Raw genomic sequence first — 21,802 nt, 5'->3', positions numbered from 1 at the left:
GGGCCCAGTTGTCTGTTCCCTGAAATCCCACCTTGTTGGTGATGGGGAGAAAAATGGCGATACCCCAGTCTCTCCCCACTGGACTGGGTGTTCCAAACCACTTGGTTCAGGCCATCCTCACAGTGCCACACGGGCATGAGCAGGCTAGTTCTGTTCTGTCCACAGTCTCCCACGCATCCCCAGTGCTTTGCTGTGATTCAAACCCCAAATATTCAAACCCCGCACACCCCAGTTCCAGGGTACTGTCACTCTGCCAGCCAGCCAACAAAGGGCCTCTGGCTGGCAGGGGCCTTGCAGGGTCTGTTGTCCTTGGAATGTCTATTTGCCTTCCCACAGCACTCAAGGGAGAGGATTGCTTTCTCTGACTACACTGGGAACTACCTACTGAAACTGGGGCTGGCTTACCGCCTCTCTAGGCTCACAAACAGAGTGGAGAAAGCCCCGCAGTTAGAAATTGGTTCTTTCTCTGTGTTTTCCCTTCGTTGGTCTGTGGTTTTTCTCTTGTCCAAATACAATCCTACACCTCCACAGCCTCTCTTTCTCTTCCTTTCGTCTCTCCACAGAAGGAGGTCCCTCCTCTCTGTTCCTATACCACCCATTTTATCTCTCCCAGTTCATAATCATGCACCTATGGCTCGCCACGTTGTCTCCATGGTCCTCTGGAGATGTTTCTGTCACTTTGTAGCCTGGATTTCTGGAATTCCAAGTCTTCTGGCCTCAATCCTGCTGTGTTTGAGGGACAGGGGAACTTTGGGCCCCCTTACTTCTCTGCCATGTTGACTCCTCTCAATGGTTTCCTTTGTTGTGCAAAAGCTTTTTACTTTTATGTAGCCCCAATTCTTTATTTTGCTTTTGTTGTTCTTCCTTAGGAGAAGATACAAAAACATATTGCTAAGACCTGTGTCCAAGAAGTTAAAACCTGTTTTCTTTTAGGAATTTTATGGCTTCAAATCTTACATTTGAGTCTCTAATCCATTTTGAGTTCATTTTTGCATATGGTGTAAGAAGTGGTCCACTTTCATTCCTTCGCATATAGCTGTCCAGGTTTCCCACCATAATTCACTGAAGAGAGTGTCTTTTCCCCATTGTTATCCTTGCCTCTTTAGTCATCGATTAATTCACCATATAAGTGTGGGTTATTTCTGGGCTCTCTCTTCCGATCCATTGATTGTGTGTCTAATTTGGGGGCCAGTACCATACTGTTTTAATTACTATAGCCTTGGAGTTTAGTGTAAACTTTGAGAATGTGCTGCCTCCAGCTCTGCTCTTAAGATTATTTGTTGGGCTCATTTTTTGTTTCCTACAAATTTTGGGATTCTTTGTTCTGTTAAAAATGCTATTGGTATTTTCATAGGGATTGCATTGAACTTGTAGATTGCTTTGGGTAGTAGGAACATTTTAACAATATTTTTCCAATCGAGGAGTATAGCATATCTTTTCATTTATTTGTGCTATCTTTAATTTCTTTCATCAATGTCTTAGAGTCTTATTGTAAAGGTCTCTTATTTCCTTGGTTAAATTTATTCCTAGATATTTTATCTTTTTGATGCCATTAAAAATGGGATTGTTTTCTTAATGTCAATTCTGCAAGTTAATTATTATATCAAAAACCATACAGACTTACATATATAAATTTTGTATCCTCCAACTTTACTAAATTTATTAGTTCCAATAGCTGGTGAAGTCTTTAGGGTTTTCTATATATAGTATTTAATTTACAAATAGTGACAATTTTACTTCTTTCTTACCAATATTGATATCTTTTATTTCTTCTTGTCTAATTGCCAAGGCTAATATTTGGGCATACTACTTGCATAAAAATAGAGTGGATATCCCTGTTTTATTCCTGATCTTAGAGAAAAGCTTTAAGCTTTTTACCATTGTGTACGATGTTAACTGTAGGTTTGTCATATGTGTCTTTATTATTTTGAGGAATGTTCCTTCTATACCACTTCAAGAGTTTTTATCATGAATTATGTTGAATTTGTCAAATCCTTTTTCTGCATTTACTGGGAGGATTATATAATATTTATCCTTTACTTTCTTAGTGTTGTGTATCATGTTGATTAATTTGCAGATACTGAACCATCCTTAAAGCTCTGGAATAAGTCCCACTTGATTGTTGTGTATCATCCTTTTAGTATATTGTTGAATTTAGTTGGCTATCTTTTTGTTCCAGATTTTTGCATCTATGTTCCTCAGGGATATTGATCTGCAACTTTCTTTTTGTGTGTGTGGTGTCCTTATCTTATTTTGGTATCAAGGTAATAATGGCCTTGTAGAATGAATTTGGAAGCATTCATTCCTCTTCTATTTTTTGGAATAGTTTGATAATGATATAGGTATAACTCTTGAAATATATGGCAGAATTCACCTGTAACGCATCTGGTCATTGGCTCTGGGAATGTATCAGTTTCTTTTAGGTTATGCAATTTTGTTGGTGTATAGTTTGTGAAGTCTTTGATAGACCTTTATGTTTCTCTGTGGTATTCTAGGTTATATTTTGTAACTTCTCCTGAATTTCTGATTTTAATTATTTGAGTTCCCTTTCTTTCTTTCTTGGTGAGTCTATCTAAATGCTTATTATTTTTTTCATATTTGGTAAGAAACAGCTCTTAGTTTCATTGATGTTTTCTTCTTTTTGCCTTTATTTCATTTATTTGTGCTCTGACCTCTATTGTTTCCTTCCTTTTTCTAAATCCTTTAGATGTTAATTTACATTGTTTATTTAATATATTTCTGGTGCCTGGATATAAGCCTGTATCACTATAACATTCCCTCTTAAAACTGTGTTTGCTGCATCCCCAGGGTTTTGGAATGCTATGTGTCCATTTTCATTTGTCTCAGGTATTTTTAAATTTCTTTTCTGATTTCTTCATTCACCAATTTGTTGTTGAGAAGCATGTTTAGCCTCCATGTGATTTTTTTCCAGGGTTTTTTTTCTTGTAATTGACTTCTAGTTTTATACCATAGTAATCAAAAATGATGCTTGATATGATTTTGGTCTAAATTTATTCAGACTTGCTTTGCGGTCCAACATGTAATCTATCTTAAAGAGTGCTCCATGTGCACTTGACAAAATTGTGTATTCCGAGATGGAATATTCTGTATATATCTGTTTAGTCCATCTGTATGATCTCCTATGTTGTTCAAAGCCACTGTTTCCTTATTACCTTTCTGTATCATCTATCCATTGATGTAAGTTGGATGTTAAAATTCCCTATTGTATTACTATTAATTTCTCTTTTCATGGATGTTAATATTTTCTTTAAATATCAAGATGTATCTGTGTTGGATGCATAGATGTTGATAATTGTTATATCATCTTGCTGGATTGATCTCTTTTCATTATCTAACATCCCACTTTCTCCCTTGTTACAGTCTCTGTGTTAAAGTCTATTATGTCTAATAGAATTATTGCTACTCAGATTACTTTTTTTTCCATTTTCATGGAATATCTTGTTCAGTTTTTTTTTTTATTTCCAGTCTTATATGTATCTTTTAGGTCTAAAATGAGTCTCTTGTAGGCAGAATGGAGATGGTTCTTTCGTTGTTGTTATTGATTTTGTCATGCTACGTCTTTTGGAATATTTCCTCCATTTGTATTTAAAGTAATTATTGGTAGGTATGTCCTTATTATCTGTTTGTTAATTACTTTCCATTTTTTGTTATAGTTTTTCTCTGTCCTTCCCTTGCTCTCTCCCTTGTATTTGATGGCTTCCTTTAGTCTTATGTGTTGATTTCTTCACTTTTATTATTTGTGTAACTCTTATACATTAATGAGTTGTGTTTGTGGGGAAGTTCAAATATAACCCTTTGTATATGGAAGTTTATATTAAGCTGATGTTCATTTAAGTTCAAACCCATTCTAAAGAACTGCATTTTTACTTCCCACCGTGTTTTATGTATTTGACATCATATTTTACATCTTTCTATGTTTGTACATCCCTTAAGTAATTATTGTAGATAGAATTGATTTCTACCACTTTTGTCTTATAACTTTCATACTAGCTTTATGTGATCAATCTACTACTTTTTCTATTTATTCACTTTTAGCAGTGAAATGTTTTCTTATGTCTAGCTATGGCTTTAAAAGGTCCCTTTAACATTTCTTGTAAGGACAGTTTAGTGGTGATGAACTTCTGTGACTTTTGTTTGTCTAGGAAAAAAACTTTATCTCTTTAATTCTGAATAACTTTTCTGGGTAAGTTTACTTGCTTGTATCTATTTTGCTTTCAGCACTTTGAGTGTATCATGCCTTTTCCTTCTTGCCCACAAAGTTCCTACCGAAAAATCAGCTGATAACCTTATGAAAGTTCCCTTAAGTGTAACTGTTTGTTTTTCTCATTTTGTTGGTTGTTTAATGTTATGGTATACTCACCTCAAGTATAGCTAATATGTCACCATATAATACCATTGCAGTACCATTGACTATATTTCCTATGCTGTATCTTTCATCATCATGACATGTTCATCCTTAAAATGGAAACCTATATCTCCTTCTCCTTTTCCCCCATTTTGCATAACCCCATACCCCTCTCTCCTCTGGCAACCCTACATTCATTCATTGTATATATGAGTCTTTTTGGTTTTTGTGTGTTTTTTGGTTTGGGTTTTCAGATTCTGCATAGAGTGAAATAATATGGTATTTGCCTTTCTCTGTCTGACTTATTTCACTTAGCATGACACCCTCTAAGTCTGCCCACATTGTTGCAAATGGTAATATTATCTTATTGTTTTTAGGATTGAGTAATTATTGCAGTGTGTGTGTGCGCGTGTGTCCAAAAACACACACCACATCTTGATCCATTCATCTACTGATGGATTCTCTTGTTACTTTTAAGATTTCTCATCTTTATTTTTTATTGAAGTATAGATGATACACAATGTTTCAGGTATACTACGTAGTGATTCGATAAGTCTATATGTTATGCTACCATCACTTTCTTTATTTATGAGTATCTTGAATTTTTTTCATTTTAATTATTGTGTGTCTTGATGTGGACTTCCCTAGGTTCATCTTGTTTTGGGCTCTGTGATTCCTGGATTTGAATGTGTGTTATTTTCCCTAGATTAGGAACATTGTCAGTTATTGTTTCTTCAAGTGTCCTCTCACTTCTTCTTCTGGGATCATTATAATGTGAATATTATTATGCTGCATGATGTTCAGAGTTCCCTTAACCTATTTTCATTTTTATTATTCTTTTTTCTTTTGTTATTCAGCGTGGTTGCCTCCCATTAGCCTGTCTTCCAGATTGCTGATCTGTTCTTCTGCATCCTCTAATTTACCACGGATTCCCTTTACTCTGTTTTCCATTGCAGTTACTCTATTATTCAGGGCTGAGTGGTTCTTTTTTAAATATTTTCTCTTTGTTGAAGTTCTCACTGAGTTGGTCCACTCGTACATCAAGTCCACTGAGTACTTTTATGACCATTACCTTGAACTCATTATCAAGCATCTTGCTTACCTTTGTTTCACTTAACTCTTTGTGTGTGACATGGTCTTGATCTTTCATTTGAGACCTATTTCTCTGTATCCTCATTTTGTGTAACTTCCTGTGTTTGTTTCTATGTATTAGGTAGGTCAGCAATGTATCCTTATCCTGGAACTAGTAGCCTTGTATAAAAGGGGTTCTGTGGTGACCTGTAACACAACCCCCCTGGTCACTATAACCAGGTGATCTAGGGGTGTCCACTGTGTGGGCTGAATGCACCCTCCTGTTGTGGTTAAGCCACAGTTACTGTGGGCATGCTAGTGGGTAGCATTGGCCCTCAGTCCGGCTGGTTGCAATGATCAACTTCACAAGCTAGGGGGCACTGTTGAGCAGGCTTTGCGCCGCATCATGCTGAGAGGTGCTACTGTAGCTACTGGGAGCTCACTGGTGGGGAGGGTCAACCCTCAGCCTAGCCATCTGCAATTAGCCACTGCACAGCTGCAGGCACCTGAAGGACAAAGCTTGCTCCCTGCACAGCCAGGTGAGAAGCTTGTCTGCAAGAACAGTGGAGTCATTGGTATATGTGGTTAACTTCCTTCCTTTCTAGGAAAGAAATGACCGAGGAGAGGAGCTAGTCCCAGCTGGGGTTGCCTTCTGGGTATGGCAGGATGAGAGCCACTTTAGAGCCCCCAAGGGAGGTAGGGTGGGGAGGGTAGGTTCATAGGGAAATGCTAAAGTAGGGCAAGGCATGTGGTGCTAGTCAAGTAGATAGAGAACTGAGAACTGCTCTTGCAAGAATCTGGCTGGGAGAGGACAAGAAAAAGGACACCTGCCAGTACTTTTGTTCCTGAAGAAATCTCCTACAGATCCCTGCCCCTCCAGCATATGTTCTAAAGTGAGTCAATAAATCTCCTTTACATCTCCTTCATAGATACCCTAGGTACCTTTCACACTACTGCTTCTGTTCTGTGTCTCACACACTTAGTGTGTTAGCTCTTTAAGGGAAGGGACACAGTTTCTAGCTCCCTCAGAGTTAAGACCTGTTGATTTTTAAAGCCAGATGTCATGGGGATTTGTCTTTCCAATGCGGGTCCCCAAGGCCAGGGGTGCCTGGTATGAGATCTGGTCCCCTCCATCCTCTGTGCTTGTGAGGTCCCTCCTTTTTGTGATTGGTCAATGTGGATATCTTATTCCTGACTGTGTCTCTGCCATTCCTACCCTTTTTTATGTGCCCTTCTCTCTATAGCTAGTTGTCGAACATCTTCTGACAGTCTTCAGGTTGTTTTGAGAGTGAGTTGCAATACATGCAGTGTCCATCTCAGTGTGTTTGTGGGATGAGGTGAGTTCAGTATCCCCACCTCGTCTGCAATCTTCTGTCTCAATTCTTTCTTAAAAAATTGGTGGAATATGGGGCATCTGGGTGACTCCGTCAGTTAAGCATCTAACCTTGGCTCAGGTCATGATCTCATAGTCTGAGTTTGAGCCCCACGTCGGTCTCTGTGCTGACAGCTCAGAGCCTGGAGCCTGCTTCAGATTCTGTGTCTCCCCCTCTCTCTGCCCCTCCCCTGCTTGTGCTCTGCCTCTCTCTCAAAAATAAATAAAGCTCAAAAAAATTTTTTTAATTAAAAAAAAATTTGGTGGAATTCACCTGTAACATCATCTGGTCCTGGACTTCTGTTTCTTGGGAGTTGTTGTTGTTATTGTTTTTTTTTTAACTACTGATTCAATTTTGTTACTAGTAATTGGTATGTTCGTGTTTTTGATTTCTCTCTTATTTAGTCTTGGAAAACTGTATGATTTTAGGAATGTATCCATTTCATTTTAATTTTACCACATAATATTCCCTTATAATCTTTTATATTTCTATGGTCAGTTGTAACTTTTGTTTCATTACTCATTTTTGACTCCTTTTTCTTTTTGATATTGAAGTATAATTAATATACAACGTTATATTAGGTTCATGTGTGCAATATACAGATCCTAAAGTCCTATATATTTTTCAGTGCTCACCACATGTTATCATACATTCTTAAAATATTATTGACTGTATCCCTCCACCTTTTCTTTTTTTTTTTTTTTTTTTAACCTCTGTAAGTTACTTATTTTACAACTGGAAGTTTGTACCTCTTAGTAATCCTTATCTGTTTCATGTACCTTCCAAATACCTCCCCTCTGGCAACCACCAGTTCTCTGTATTTAGAAGTCTGGTTTATTTTGTTTGTTCATTTCTTTCTTAGATTCCACATATATGTAAAATCATATGATCTCTAACTGACTTCATTTACCATTGTACTCTCTAGTTCCATCCATGTCTACGCAAATAGCAAGATTCATCCTTTTTTATAGCTGAATAATAGTCCATTGTGTGTGACATACACATATACACCATATCTTCTTTATCCATTTAAAACTGATGGACACCTGGGCTGCTTCCATATCTTAGCTACTGTAAGTAGTGCTTCTATAAACATCAGAATGCATGTATCCCTTTGAATTAGTGTTCTTGTATTCTTTGTGTAAATACCCAGTAGTGAGATTGCTGGATTGTAAGATAGTTTTTTTTTTAAGCTTTTGGGGAACATCCATATTGTTTTCCAGAGAGGCTGCACCACTTTGCATTCCTATCATCAATGGAAGAGTGTTCCTTCTCCTCCAGTTCCTCAACAACACCTGTTGTTTCTTGTGTTATTGATTTTAGCCATTGACAGGTGTGAGGTGACATCACCTTATAGTTTTGATTTGCATTTCCCTGATGGGAAGTGATGATGAGCATCTTTTCATGTGTCTGTTCGCCTTCTGTATGTCTTTGGAGAAATGTCTGTTCATGTCTTCTGTCTATTTTTAATTGGCTTATTTTCTCTTGTTAAGTTTGATCCGTTCTTTATATATTGTGAATACTAACCCTTTATCAAATATCTCATTTGCAAATACCTTCTCCCACTCCATAGTGTGCCTTTTAGTTTTGTTGATTGTTTCCTTCACTGTGTAGAAGCTTTTTATTTTTATATCGTCCCAATAGTTTATTTTGCTTTTGTTTCCCTTGCCTCAGAAGACCTATCTAGAAAAAAATTTGCTATGGCCAATGTCAAAGAAGTTACTGCCTGAGTTCCCTTCTAGGATTTTTATAGTTTCAGGTATCACATTTAGGTCTTTAATCCATTTTGAATTTATTTTTGTGTATAGTATAAGAAAGTAGTCCAGTTTCATTCTTTTGCATGTGGCTGTTTAGTTTTCTCAACACCATTTGTTGAAAAGACTGTCTTTTTCCCATTTGATATTCTTTCCTGCTTTGTCAAAGATTAATTGATCATATAGTTGTGGGTTCATTCCTGGGTTTTCTATTCTGTTCCATTGATCTATGTGTCTGATATTGTACCAGTACCATACTGTTTTGATCATTGTAACATTGTAATATAATTTGAAATGTGGAACTGTAATACCTCCAGCTTTACTTTTTTAAGATTGATTTGGCTATTTGGAATATTTTGTTGTTCCAGTCAAACGGAACCTCTGTCTAGAGGTTTATCAATTTTAGAGTTATTGTTTTGTTTTGTTTTTCAAAAAACCAGCTCCTTGTTTGTTTGATCTGTTTTATCTTTTTTTAGTTTCTATATCATTTATTTCTACTCTAATCATTATTCTTTCCTTCTGCTGGTTTTAGGTTTTGTTGTTCTTTTTCTAGCTCCTTTGGGTGCAAGGTTAGGTTATTTATTTGAGATTTTTCTTCTTGAGGCAAGTGTGCATTGCTATAAACTTCCCTCTTAGAACTGCTTTTGCTGTATCCCAAAAACTTTGGACCAATGTGTTTTCGTTTTCATTTGTTTCCATGTGCTTTTAAATGTCTTACTTTATTTCTTGGTTGTCCCATTCAGTGTTTAGCAACATGTTATTTAACCTCCATATATTTGTGCTCTTTCCAGATATTCTTCTTGTGGTTGATTTCTAGTTTCATAGCATTGTGGTGAGAAAAGGTGCATGGTATGATTTTGATCTTCTCGAATTTGTTGAGATTTGTTTTGTGAGCTAATATGTGATCTAGAGAAAGTTCTGTGTGCACTTGAAAAGAAGGTATATTCTGTTTTAGAATGGAATGTTCTGAATATATCTGTTAAATCCATCTGTTCCAGTGTGTCATTTAAAGCCATTGTTTCCTTGTTGATTTTATGTTTAGATGATCTATCCATTGATAGAATTGTGGTGCTAAAGTCCCCTACTATTATTGTATTATTATCAATTAGCTCCTTTATGTTTGTTATTAACTATTACATGTGTTGGGTGTTCCTATGTTGGTTGCATAAGTACTTTACATTGTTATATCTTCTGGTTGTATTGTCCCCTTTATCATTATAGAGTGTCCTTATTTGTCTCTTGTGACAGTCTTTGTTTCAATACCTATTTTTTTCTGATATAAGTATTACTACTCTGACTTCCTTTTGACCTCCATTTGCATGATTGATGTTTCTCCATCTCTCACTTTAAATATGCAGGTGTCTGTAGGTCTAAACTGAGTCTCTTGCAAGGAACATATAGATAAGTTTTGTTTTGTTATTCATTCTCTCACCCTGTGTATTTTGATTGGAGCATTTAGTCCATTTGTATTCAAGATAATTATTGATAGATATGTATTTATTGCCACTTTACTACTTGTGTGGTTTCTGAAGATTTTCTCTGATTCTTTCTTGCCTTTCTTTCATGGTTTGCTCATTTTCTTTAGTACTGCATTTGGATTTCCTTCTCTTAATCTTTGCATGTTAATGATTTTTGAGATATGGTTGCTGTTAGGTTTGCATATAATCTTTTCTGTATGTAGCAACATACATTAAGTTGATTTTCATTTAATTTTGAGCTCATTCTTTTCTCCTGTCCTTCCCATGTTTTAGGTTTATTATTATCATTATTATTATTATTATTATTATTATTATTATTTTATATCATTTTATTTTGTGAGTTCCTTGACTGATTTTTTTTAGAAATATTAATTTTTACTGCTCTTGTTTTTCCTACCTCTATATTGTCACTTTTGCCTCTCCTTTCCAGCCAAAGTGTCCCTTTTAACATTTATTGCAGAGTAGTTTAGTGGTCATGCACTCCTTTAGTTTTTGTTTGTTGGGAAATTCTTTATCTCTCCTTCTATCCTGAATAATTGCCTTGCTGGATACAGTATTCTTGGCTGCAGTTTCTTCTCACTCAGCACTCTCAATATATCCTGCCACTCCTTTCTGGTTTGCAAAGTTTCTGTTGAAAAAAATCTCCTGCTAGCCTTATGGATTTTCCCTTGTAAGTTAATGATTTCTTTTTTCTTGCTGCCTTTAATTTTTTTCAAATTTGCAAATTAGATTAAATCCTATCTTGATGTAGGTCTGATTTTGTTGATTGCATTGGGGTTTCTCTTTACCTCCGGGATCTGGATATCCATTTCCTCTCCCGGATTAAGGATGTTTTCAGTTAGTATTTCTTCAAAATTTTCTGTCCCTTTTTCCCTATTTTCTTCTGAGATTCCTATAATAAGAATGTTACTAAGTTTGGTGGAGTAAGTGAGTTCCATAAGTCTCTTCTCATTTTTGTATAATTCTCCTTTGTTCAGCTTCATTACTTTTCATTACTCTGTGTTCTAGGTCACTGATTTGTTCCTCTGCTGCTAATTCTATCCAAATGTGTTTCTCATTTCATTTATTTTGCCCTTTACCTCTACTATGTTATACTTTATATCTGCAGTAAGCCTCTCACTCATGTCTTCCACTCTTTTCTCAGGTCCAGTTAGTATCCTTATGATCATTGCTTTAAATTCTCTATCAGGAATGTTACTTAGATGTTTGCTTAGGTCCCTGGCTATAGACTTCTTCAGTTCTTTCACTTGGGATTGATTTTTCTGCCTCCTCATTTTGTCTGTTTCTCTGTGTTAAGAATGTCAACTGTCTCTTCTGCTCTTGGAAGTAGAGACTCTATGAAGAAAAGGCCCTAGACTGCCCTGGAGTGCGGTGTCCCCTGTGCAGAACCTTACACTTCAGGACACTATTGTATTTATGTTGCTTATGCCCTACTATTCTGTCTGATTCCCTTTTCCTTTCAGTGCAGTTATCTGCACTCACTCTCTCCCTGTTCTGGACTGCACTTGTTCTTTGTGGTGTTGGTGGGACCCTGTCAGGCCAGCTCTGAGGGGGCATGCCTGCCATGGAACTTTGGTGCACAGTGGCAGTTTTAGCAAAATTTGCACTGGTTATTTGTTGGGTCTCCCGAAGTGCTATGGCAGCCAGAGGCTGAGGTGACCAGGGGTGTGAGGCTGGGTGCGGTGCACTATGATGGCTGGAAAGAGCTGAGTTCAGCGTCTAGTGGTGCCTGGGGGCATGCATCTGGGTACAGTGTGTGACAGTGGCCTGGGATGCATGGCTATGTAGGGCTAAACCACATGTTCTTTATCCATTCCTCTTTTGATGGACATTTAAGTTGCTTCCATATCTTGGTTATTATAAATAATGTTGCAATAAACATAGGAATGCATATATCTTTCTAAGTTTGTGTTTTGATTTTCTTTGAGTAAATACACAGTAACGGGATTACAGGATCATGTAGTATTTCTATTTATAACTTTTGAGGCATCTCCCTGATGTTTTCCAAAATGGCTGTACCAATTTATGTTTCCACCAATAGTGCTTGAAAGTTCCCTTTTTTCCACGTTGTCACCAACACTTGTTATTCTCTTTTTCATACTAGCCATTCTGACTGGTGTGACATGGTAGGTCACTGTGATTTTGATTTACATTTCCCTGATAATTAGTGATGCTGAGTGGCTTCTCATATGTCTGTCAGCCAACTGGGGTTTTTTTGTGTGGGTTTGTTGAAAAATGTAAATTTCGGGTCTTCTGTCCATTTTTTTTAATAGGATTGTTTTGTTGTTTTTGTTGAGCTGTGTAAATTCTTTACATATTTTGGTTATTCACCCCTTATCAGATACATCATTTACAAATATCTTTTCCCATTCAGCATTGCCTTTTGGTTTTGTTAATGTTTCCTTTACTGTGCAAAAGCTTTTTTATTTCGACATGGTCCCAGTACTTTAATTTTGATTTTGTTTCCTTTGCCGGAGGAAACATAGCCATAAATGTGTTATTAAGGGCAATGTCCAAGAGATTACTGCCTATGTGTTATTTTAGGAGTTTCATGATTCCAGATCTCACATTTAAATCATTTTGAGGTCATTTTTTGTGTATGGTATAAGAAAGTGGTCCAGTTTCATTCTTTTGCATGTAACTGTTCAGCTTTCCCAGCACCGTTTACTGAAGAGACTATCTTTTTTCATTGTATATTCTTTCCTACTCTGTCATAGATTGACTATATAGGTTTGGGTTTATTTCTTGGCCTTCCATTCTGTACCATTGGTCTATGTCTCTATTTTTGTGCCAGTATCGTAGTGGGTTGATTACCGTGGCTTTGTAGTGCAACTTGAACTCTGGGATTGTGATATCTCTAGCTTTAATCTTCTGTCTCAACTTTCACTGGCTGTTCAAGGTCTTTTCTGGTTCTATACAAATTTTAGGATTATTTTTTCTAGTTCCGTCAAAAGTGCTATTGGCATTGTGACAGGGATTACATTGAATATATTGCTTTGGTAGTATAGACAACTTAATAATTATTTACACAATGAGCATGGCATCTTTTTATTTGTGTCATCTTCAGTTTCTTTCATCAGTGTCTTATAGCTTTCAAAATGTAGGTCTTTCCTGTATGGCTATATTTATTCCTAGGTATTTTATTCTTTTTCTGGTGCAGTTGTTAATGGTATTTCTTTTTTAAATTTTCTGTTGCTTTGTTATTAGTGTATAGAAATGCAACATATTTCTGTGTTTTAAGTTAGTATCCTTCAACTTTACTGAATTAATTTATTAGATCTAATAGTTGTTAGAGCCTTCAGAGTTTTCTATATGTAGCATCATGTCATCTATAATGATAGTTTTACTTCTTTATTATCAATTATAATACCTTTTATTTCGTGCCTTATTGCTGCAGGTATGGCTTCTAGCACTATGTTGAATAAAAGTGGTGAGTAAGTATGAACGTAGTTGTCTCGCTTCTGTCTTAGAGGAAAAGCTCTCAGCTTTTCAACATTTAGCATGCTGTTGTGGGTTTGTTGTATATGACTTTATTACGTTGAGATATGTTTCCTCTAACCTCATTTTGTTGAGTTTGATCAGGGTTTGAGGTTGATTTGTCAAACGCATTTCTGTATCTATTGGGATTATCATATTGTTTTTATCTTTCTTCTTTTTAAAAAATCTTTCCTCTTGTTAATGTGATGCATTACATTGATCTGGAATATAGAAGCATCCTTCTGAGTCCTATAAAAACTCTCACTTGATGGTGATGTTTTTTTAATGCGTTTTTGATTTTGCTAATATTTTGTGAAAATTTGTTCCGAGATACTGGTCTATAGTTTTCTTTTTTCCTGGTGTCTTTGGTTTTGGTATCTGTGTAACGCTGACCTTGGTAGAATGATTTGAAAAGGTTTTCTTGATTTTTTTTATTTTTTTTTATTTCACCTTTATTGCTAGTAATCTGTTCAAATTTTCTTTCTTCCTGATATACTTTTTTTTATTGTATGCTACTGGCAGTTTATCCATTTTTTCTAGGTTTTCCCTTTTGCTGGTAAATATTTTTTTATATTTACATAACCCTTTGTATTTCTGTGGTGTGAGTTGTTTTCTCTCACTTAATGTCTGCTTTTATATGAGTCCTCTCCTTTTTTTTCTTGATGAGTCAGATGAAAAATTTTTCAATTTTATCTTTTCAAAGAACCAGTTCTTTGTTTCATAATATTTTCTATTGTGTTTTAGTCTCAATTTCATTTATTTCTGCTCTATCCTTGTTTAAATTTCCTCATTTCTACTAGTTTGGGGTTTTCTTTGTTCTTCTTTTTCTAACTCCTCTAGGTGTTAGTTTCTTTATTTCAGATTTTCTTATTTCTTGAGGTAGACCTGAATCACAATGAAGTTCCCTCAAAGAACTGCCTTTGCTGTGTTTCTGTGTATTTTTCATTTATTCTTTGATTTATTTATTGACCCAGTTGTCATTTGGTGTCCTGTTGTTTTGCCTCCACGTTTGTGTTTTGTCCAGATTTTTTTTTCTTGTAATTAATTTCTAGTTTCATACTGTTGTGGTGAAAGGATGCTTCAGATGGTATTAGTCCTCTTATATTTTTGACACTTACGTTTTGTGGCCTAATATATGATCTGTCTCGGAAAATGTTCCATGTGCACTTGAAAAGAATATGTATTCTGTTTTTTGAATGGAATGTTCTGTATATATCTGTTTAGGCCATCTGTGTCATTCAAAGTCACTGTTTCTTTGTTGATTTTGTCTGGATGATTTATCCATTGATGTAGATGGGCTGATAATGGCCACTACTATTATTGTATTACTGTCCCCTTCTACCTTTATGTCTGTAAATATTTGCTTTATGTACTTAGATGCTCTTATGTTGCATGTATAGACATTTACAATTTTTTATATCTTCTTATTGGATTTATGCCTTTATCATTATGTAGTGCCCTACTTTATTTCTTGATAAGTCTTTCTTTTAAACTCCATTTTGTCTGTTATAACTATTGGTACCCTGCCCTTTTTCCCCTTCCATTTGCATGGTATGTTTTTCCATCTCTTCACTTTCAGTCTGTATGTGCCTTTTAGATCTAACATGAGTCTCATCTCTTGTAGGCAGCATATAGATGAGTAGGAGTTTTTTAATCCATTTAGTCACACTGTGTCTTTTGATTGGAGTGTTTCATTTGTTTACGTTTAAAGTAATTATTGATAGGTATGTATTTATCACTATTTTGTTAACTGTTTACTACTTGTTTTTGTAGTTCTTCTGTGCTCCTTTCTTTTTTCCTTCCTTTGATTTGATGCCTTTATTATTTTGCTTGGATTCCTTTCTCTTTTTTAGGCATCTATTATATGTTTTTTTGTGTGTGGTTACCACTGAGGTCATACATAACATTGTATGCATATAATAGTCTATATTCAATTGATAGTTACTTAAGTTTAAACACAGACTTAAAGCACTAAATTTTAAGTGCCCCCTCCAAGTTTTATATATATGATGTCATATTTTACATCTTTTTATTTTGTGTACCTTTGACCAATTATTGTACGTATAATTGATTAGTGTTGTGTTTTAACCTCCATACTAGCTTTATAAGTGATTAATCTACTTTTACTAAATGTTTGCTTTTACTAGTGAAAAATTTTTTCCATTAATAATTTTCTTCTATTTATAGCCTTTTCTTACCACTCAAAGAATTACCTTTAACATCTCTCATAAGGCTGGTTTAATGGTTATGAACTTTCTTAATTTCTTCCTTTAGGAAACTAGCTCTTCTATTCTGAATGATAACCTTGCTGGGTAGAGTATTTTTAGTTGCAGGGGTTTTTTTTTCTTCTTTCAGTACTTGGATATATCATGCCACTCTGTTCTGGCTTGCAATGTTCTGACAAAAAATTAGCTGATAGTTTAATGAGGTTTACATTGTATATAACTATTTTCTTTTCTCTTGCTACTTTTTAAATTATCCTTATCACTGTTTTTTGTCATTTTAATTATTATGTGGACTTGGTGTGGACTTTTTCAGGTTCACCTTGTTAGGGACTGTGTTTCTTGACCTAGACATTTGTTTCTTTTCCCAGATTAAAAAACTTTTCAGCTATTTCTCCAAGTAAGTTTTCTGCCCTCTTCTCTTTTCCTTATGGAGTCCCTATAATGTAAATGCTATTATGTTTAATGATATTACTGAGTTCCATTAACTCATTCTCATTTTTACTATCCTTTTTTCTTTTGCTATTCAGCTTGGTTGCTCTCCATTACCTTGTCTTCTAGATTTGGCACATTCTTCTGCATCCTCCGATCTGCTGTTGACTCTTTCTGTGTTTTTTATTTGAATTAGTAAATTTTTTTATCTATGGCTCTTTTTGATATTTTCTATCTCTCTGTTGAAGTTCTCACTGAATCAGTCCACTTTTTTCTCAAGTTCAGTATCTTCACGACCATTGCTTTGAATTCTTTGTCAGGCACATTGCTTATCTCAATTTCACTTAGCTCTTTGCTGTGGTTTTTATCATGTTCTTTATTTGGGACATATTCCTCTTTCTCCTCACTTTGTCTAACTCTCTATGTTTATTTCTATGTATTAGGGAAGTCAGCTACATTTCCTAGTCTTGCATGTAGTAGCCTTGTGTAGAAGAGGTCCTGTGGTGCCCTGTAGTATGGTCCCTTTCCCCCATCACCACAACCAGGTGCTACAGGTGTATCTTCTAAGTTGGTTGTATGTGCCCTACCATTGTGGCTTAGCTGCATTTTCCCTCAACACAGTGGGCTGCAATCACCTGCTTTGCCTTCTGTGGGTATGGTGGATGGAATTTTGTCCCTGTATTATTGGATGGTCTGCCTAAAGCCTCCACAGGCTTATAAGTTGTAAAGTCAGCAGTCAGGCTAGATGTCTGCAGTTAGTCTTTCTGACACAGTTGCAGGTGCACCAAAGGGCAGCACTTTCTCCCTCCGAAGTCAAGAGGCTTTATTGATGGGTAGGGTGAGCAGTCAGATGAGATAACTTTAATTACCTCCCTGCTACAGTTGTTGTGGGCTCAACAAATGACAGGGCTTTCTCCTTGAGCAGTCAGCTAAAAGATTTGCCTGCTAGGACTTGAGGCACACTGATATGTGGAATTATCTCCTCTCCCCCATCATGTTGGAGTGGTGCCAGTCTCTGGGCTGCTTAGAGGTTGCGAAAGGGCAGGAGATGCTTTGGAAGGATGCCTGATGAACAGATGGGTGGGTTTTCAGGGGGATGTGGGGATAAGGCCCACGGTGCTAGCAAGATAGGTGGAGAGTGTTAGTGCAGCATCCTGCAAGTGTCTGGTCATATAGGCTAGAAAAGGAAAGAGAAATGACACCTGCCAACACTTTTGTTCTTGGAGAAATCTGAAGATCCTTGCCCTTCTAGTGCATGTTCTGAGAAGAGTCTATCATCTCCTTCATGTATATGTTATGCATTTTTCGAACTGCTGTGTCTGTGTCGTGTCTCAGGCCAAGGTATTTACTGGGATTGTTCCTATGGTGGTGATTCAGTTTCCTATTGCCTTCTGTCTGTCCTAGAGTTAAGCTGGATGATTTTTAAAATACCTGGAATTAAGCCCTGCTGATTTTAAAAGCTCCTGGAGTTGAGCCCTGTTGATTATAAAATCAGGTATTATATGGACTCATTTTTTAAGTGGAGGTTTCCATTGCCTGGGGTGGTATCTCACCTTCCTCCTTCTCCATGCTTGTGGTATCCCTCCTATTTATGGTTAGTCTCACTGGGGATTTGCTTTCCAACCACATCTCTGCCCCTTCTACCTTTTTGAAGGTGGTCGTCTATGATTAACTATGGAAGCTCTGTTTTGCCACCTTTCATGTAATTTGGAGAGTTAATTGCATAGGTATAGCTGTTGTATTAGTGTGTCTAAGGGACAAGGTAAGCTCAAGATCCTCCTACTCTGCCATTCTTCTGAACTCCTTTATTTTTTATTTTGCTCTGAAGAAGCTTTTTATTTTTCTTCCAGTTTTAAGGACATATAATTTACATAAAGCATTATAAGTTTAAGATGTATGGCATGTATGACTTATATATTGTGAAATGATAGCCACAGGTTTAGATAACACCCATCATCTCATACAGATACAAAAAAAAAAACTTGACAAACAAAAAATAAAACCTTTATTTTTCTTGTGATGATGAAGATTCTTAGGATGTGTTCTCTTAAAGCCTTTCAAATGTACCATACAGCAGTGTTGACATTAGTCATAATTCTGTACATTATATCCTTACCACTTATTTATCTTACAGCTGAAAGTGTGTACCTTTTGACTACCTTCATCCAATTCTCCCAACTGCCTCCCACTTCTGTAAGTCACAAACCTGATCTGTTTTTCTATTTTTGTTTTAAGGTTTTGGGGGCTTTTATATATTCCAAATATACATGAGATCATTTGGTATTTGTCTATCTCTGACTTAATTAAGTCTTGTCTGACTTAATTTCACTTAACATAATGCCCTCTAGGTCTATCCATTTTGTTATAAATGGAATGATTATTTTTTTCTTAAAAACTAAATAATATTTGTGTGTGTATAATAAAACAAATTATTCATCTGTTGATGGACATTTAGATTGTTTCTATGTCTTAACTAATGTAAATAATGGTGCTATGAACATAGGAGCGCAGATATGTTTTCAACATAGTGTTTTGTTTCCTTCAGATATATTCCCAGAAGTGGAATTGATAGATCATATAGTAGGTCCAGTTTTTATTTTTTGAGGAAATTTCATACTGTTTTTCATAGTGGCTGTTTCAGTTTACAGTTTCACCAACAGTGATCAAGCCTTTCCCTTTCTCTGCATTCTCACCAGCATTTGATATTTCTTGTGTTTTTGGTAATTACCATTCAAAGAGGCATGAGGTGATATCATTGCGGTTTGATTTGCATTTCCCTAGAAATTAGTAACGTTGAGTACCATTTCATGTACCTCTTGGCTATTCTATATCTTCTTTAATATCTATTCAAATCCTTTGACTATTTTAAATTGAATTACTTGTTTTATTGTTATTGAATTGTATGATATTATTGTATATTTTAGTTATTAACCCCTGATCAGATATATGGTTTGTAAATATTTTCCCACTGTATAGTCTTTTAATTTTGTTGATTATTTCTTTTGCTGTAAAGATTTTTAGTTTGATAAAGTCTCACTGACTTATTATTGTGTTGCTTGTGCTTTAGATGTAATCCAAAAAAAAAATCATTGCCAAGACATATTAAAGAGCTTTTTGCCTGTTTTCTACTAGGAATTCTACAGTTCCAGTCTTATATGTAAATCTTTAATCCATTTTAAGTTAAATTTTGTGAGTAGGATAAGATAAGGATCTTGTTTCATTCTTTAACATGTAAATACCCAATTTTCCTGGCACCATTTAGAAAACCTTTTTCATTGACTACTCTTGACTTCCTTGTCAAATATTAGTTGACCACATTTGCATGGGCATAATTCTGGATTCTCTATTTTGTTCCATTGGTCAATATTTGATTTTATGCCAGTACCATACTGTTTAGAACACGATAGTTTTATAATATATCCTGAAATCAGGATGTCTGATGCCTCCAACTTTGTTCTTTTTCTCAGAGTTTCTTTGGCAATTTAGGGTCTTTTGGGATTCCATGTACACATTAGACTGGTATTTGTACTTCTGTATAATAGCCCACTGGAATCTTTATAGTGATTTCATTTAATCTAAAGATGGCATTGTATTATATGGACATTTTAAATGTCATTGTATTTTATAGATGGTATTGTATTGTATGGACATTTTAACAATATTCTTCTACTCCATGAACATGGTATACCATTCTGGTTGTGTCTGCTTTGATTTATTTCAGCAATGTCTTGAAGTTTTAAGAGTAGAGATCTTTCTATTTCCTTGGCTAAATGTATTCCTACATATATTATTACTTTTGATGCTGTTTTAGATTTATTTCTTCTTAAATTTATTGTTAGTGTATAAAAACTGCTGGCTTTGTAGTTAATTTTGTATATTAATTTTGTTTAATTTTCTTATGCAAATTTACTGAATTTCCTGATTATATCTGACAGTTTTTCAGAGGAGACTAGGATTTTCTATATATAAAATCATGTTGACAAACCAGATATTAAACCAAAGACTGCAATAAGAGATGAAAAAGAGCACTATATTATAATAAAGGAGGCAATCCAACAAGAATATCACAATTGTAAATATTTATGCACCCAACATGAACACCAAGATATATAAAACAAAAACAAATTGATAATAACACAATAGGAGATTTTAACATCCCACTTACTTCAACAGACAGATGATCTAAACATAAAATCAAAAAGGAAACAATGGCTTTATGTGACACACTGGACAGGATGGACTTAACAGATACACTCAAAACATTCCATTCTACAGCAACAGAATACACAGTACACAATACATTCTTTTCAAGTGCATGTGAAACGTTCTCCAGAATAGATCATATACTGGGTCATAAATCAGGCCTCACCAAGAATGAAAAGATTGAGATCATACCATGCATATTTTCTGACCACAAACCTATGAAACTTGAAGTCAACCACAAGAAAAAATTTGGAAGACCACAAATGCATGGAGATTAAACAGCATATTACTAAACAATGAATTGGCCAACCAGGAAATCAAAGAAAAAAGTTTTTTAAAATACATGGAAACAGATGTCAATGAAAACACAATGGGCCAAAGCCTTTGGGATGCAGAAAAGGCAATTCTAAGAAAGAAGTATATAGAATACAGGTTCACCTGAAGAAGTAAGAAGAATCTCAAACAACCTAATCTAACATTAAAGGAGCTATAGGGGCGCCTGGGTGGCGCAGTCGGTTAAGCGTCCGACTTCAGCCAGGTCACGATCTCGCGGTCCGTGAGTTCGAGCCCTGCGTCGGGCTCTGGGCTGATGGCTCAGAGCCTGGAGCCTGTTTCCGATTCTGTGTCTCCCTCTCTCTCTGCCCCTCCCCCGTTCATGCTCTGTCTCTCTCTGTTCCAAAAATAAATAAACGTTGAAAAAAAAATTTTTTTTTAAAAGGAGCTATAAAACAACAAATGAAACCTAAAGCTAGCAGAGGGAAGGAAAGATTAGGGCAGAAATAAATGATAGAGATAGTTTTAAAAAAAAAAGTAGAACAGAACAATGAAAGCAGGAGCAGGCTCTTTCAAAAAAATCGAAGTGATAAACTCCTAGCTAGACTTATTAGAAAGAAAAGAGAAAGGACTGAAATAAATAAAATCACAAATTAGAGAAGAGAAATAACACCACAGAAATACAAATGACTACAAAAGAATATCATGAAAAACTATATGCAAACCATTGGACAGCCTGCAGGAAATGGATAAATTCCTAGAAATATATACACTACAAAAACTGAAACAGGAGGAAATAGAAAACTTAAACAGACCAATAACCAGTAAAAAAAAAATTAATCTGTAATCAAAAATCTTCCAAAAATTTCAAGATCAAATGGATTCACAGGCATCTTCTACCAAAAATTTAAAGAAGTGTTAATACCTACTCTTCTCAAACTATTCCCAAAAAATAGAAAAGTAAGGAGAACCTCCAAATTCATTATATGAGACCAACACTACTCTGATACCAAAATCAGATAAAGACACCACTAAAAAATAAAACTAGAGGCCAATATCCCTGATGACCATAGATGCAAAAATTATCAATAAAACACTAAAAAACCAAATCCAACAGTACACTAAAAAAAAAAATCAGTCACCATGATCACAT

The sequence above is a fragment of the Prionailurus bengalensis genome, chromosome B2 (genome assembly GCF_016509475.1).
Source record: "Prionailurus bengalensis isolate Pbe53 chromosome B2, Fcat_Pben_1.1_paternal_pri, whole genome shotgun sequence".
NCBI lineage: Eukaryota > Metazoa > Chordata > Mammalia > Carnivora > Felidae > Prionailurus > Prionailurus bengalensis.
This window is presented reverse-complemented; position numbering follows the sequence as displayed.